Here is a 3,069-nt window from a genome sequence, read left to right as displayed (position 1 = left end):
TGATTGGCCAGTAGCCAGGCAGGAAGTAGAGGTGGGCAATGAAAATGCTGGGAAGAGGAAAGTGCAGTCTGCAGTTGTGACCCAGCCACAGAGGAAGAAAGACAGCAAGATATGACTGTCTCACCGAAAAAGGTATCAAGCCACATGGCTAACACAGACAAGAATTATGGTCTAATATAAGTTATAAGCGTTAATAAGAAACCTGAGATACTAGGCCAATCAGTTTATAATTAATGTAGACCTCTGTGTAATTTTTTGGGACTTAATGACTATGGGAACTGGGCAGGACACAAAACTCAGTCAACAGTTTATTATTTATGCGGGTTGGTTGATTAAATATAAACCCTGTTAATGTGTGGACCAGGATATAAAAGCTATAGCATATCTATTTTTGTCATTTGCTTTATATAATCACATAAAAGCATATGGATAAAATTTTATAAGGTTACTTATGTGGAACTATGAACTACATAGTTCATATTTATTATGAACTAAACATTCTTGTAATTATCATTGACATTAGAATGTTATACATTGCCAACTATCATTGGACATCTCATTTCCACTTTGTTTTAATTTCATTTTGATCTCACTTGTCTTTGTTCATCTATTCTTATGATTTCTTTATAGTGATTCTCAAATACTTTTCAAGGTTTTGCTATTTTATATTCTTAAAATGTGCATTTTTGAAATTTAATTAAGTAGTATCAAAAGGCAACATTAAAACACACAGTTTCTGTTACTTGACATTGTATTTTGAAGACATTTACATACTGATATATTGAATTAATGTTCTGTTGCTGAGACAAAATAGCTAAGATGATAAATTGCAAAAGAGGAAAGATTTACTTTTGTTTATTATTTCAGACATTTTATTTTATGGTCATATGATTTCATTGCTTTGTGATAATGGCTTGACTGATCTCTGTGGCCAGACATAGCAATTGTGACTGCTTGCCTCAAATGGCAGGAAGGCAAAAGAGTGATTCAATATTAGTATACCCTTGCTGGGCACACCCTTAGTGATCTCCTTGAAACGAGGCCCTGTCTTCTAAAACGTCTACATCTGCATAGTGTCATTGGCTGAGAATGAAATCTTTTACACAAGGAACTTGGGAAACTAAGTAATGAGAAAATAGAAATACATTTGCATGTATATGCCTCTTGAAAAAAAAAGCTCTCCTGTGGTAGAAAATGGGTTACAGAGGGAGATAATCTCTAATCTTTATAACTGAAAGACTGAATTTCCAAACAAAGAATCTTTTTGATTCCATGTCTTCATCCTTCCCTCTAGAAACCTGTTTTGTGAACACACATGTGCACACACACACACACCCACTCACACCCACACACACCTCCCTTAATATACACATATATAGTTTTATCCCCAGCATGTGTCCACTCCACTCTATTGTGTCTTCAGTGAGGACTTACTGATAGGTCCTGGAATTTGCCATGTGTAAGAATTTCTGCTTCCACTACTTCTTCAAACTTGCCCATAATTACACTGAGATTTTTATCCAGGGAAAAAGCTATTATCCAGGTCAAAGTGAAATAAAACAGGAAATGATAAGAGTAACAATTTATAACACAATGTGAATAAACTTATCTAATTGTTTCCTGTAGAAAACCTGATTACAGAAAAAGACGGCCATTTAGCTATAGGGGCACCACATGAAGGATTAAGATAAAACTGAGAAGATATTGAATCAGAAATCATAATTTCTATGAAATTCTCAAAGCCTCTGTTCAACTGGTGCTATACTATTTGGCTCATATGATGCCTGTGTTGACTTAGGCAGGCTATTGCTTTTTGGGGAAGATAGTGGGAGGAAGAACTGACTGCTGGCAGGTGTCAGGAAGCCTGATGGTGTTGTGAATGCTCTGGGGCTGGGCAATGTTTGCAGGAAACTACAAATGTTCTAAACACAATTCAACTTTCCATTTAAAGTAGGTAAATTTTATTACTTATAAATTATTCTTTAAAATATGCTAATAATAAAAATAAGTTGGTACTGATCAGAGAGTACATAACTATTGTTCTAGGGAGAGATGCGTGATAAATTTCTTTTCCCCCAAATTTTTATTGAAAATAGATTATTTTCTCATATAATATATCCTGAATAAGATTTTTCCTCTTTTCAGTACTACTTGTTTCTCTCCACCTCCCTTGTCGTTTCAGTCTCACTCTCTTTCGGTCTCTCCTTAGGAAAGAACAGCCTTCTAACAGATAATACTAAAACAAAAAATTTCTAAGATAAAAAAACCCATCACGTCAAAATTAGACAAAGACAACTAATAGAAGAAAAGAGACTAGAAGAAGGCATAAGAATCAGAGACCCCAATATCTTGCATATCACCATAGAACCTTCATCTGGCGATTGACGGAGATAGAGACAGAGACCCACATTGGAGCAATGGACTGAGGTCCCAAGGTCCAAATGAGGAACAGAAGGAGGGAGAACATGAACAAGGAAGTCAAGACCGCAAGGGGGGCACCCACCCACTGAGACGGTGGGGCTGATCTATTAGGAGATCACCAAGGCCAGCTGGACTGGGACTGAAAATGCATGGGATAAAACCAGACTCACTGAATATGGTGGACAATTAGGGCTGCTGAGAAGCCAAGGACAATGGCACTGAGTTTTGACCCTACTGCATGTACTGGCTTTGTGGGAGCCTAGCCGGTTTGGATGCTCACCTTCCTAGACCTGGATGGAGGGGGGGAGGACCTTGTACTGCCCACAGGGCAGGGAACCCTGACTGCTCTTTGGAGGGGGGAGAGGAGTGGGGAGTAGGGAGTGGGGGGAGGGGGAGGGAAAAGGGAGGTGGGGAAGAGGCGGAAATTTTTAATTAAAAAAATTTAATAATGAAAAATAATAATAATAAAAAAAGAATCAGAGACCCACTCTTTCACACACCCAGAAGTCTCATAAAAGCACTAAACTGAAAACTGTAATGTGTACACAGAGGACTTGGTGCAGACCCATGCAGGCCTTGTGCATGCTGCCTCATGGAAAGCACACTAAGGTGGTGAAGAAAAGACTAAGCTGAAAGCGAATTAGTAAG

Source organism: Chionomys nivalis, chromosome 4, assembly GCF_950005125.1.
Source record: "Chionomys nivalis chromosome 4, mChiNiv1.1, whole genome shotgun sequence".
NCBI classification, from domain to species: Eukaryota; Metazoa; Chordata; class Mammalia; order Rodentia; family Cricetidae; genus Chionomys; species Chionomys nivalis.
The sequence above is the reverse complement of the archived record's forward strand: the minus strand, read 5'-3'. Positions refer to the sequence as shown.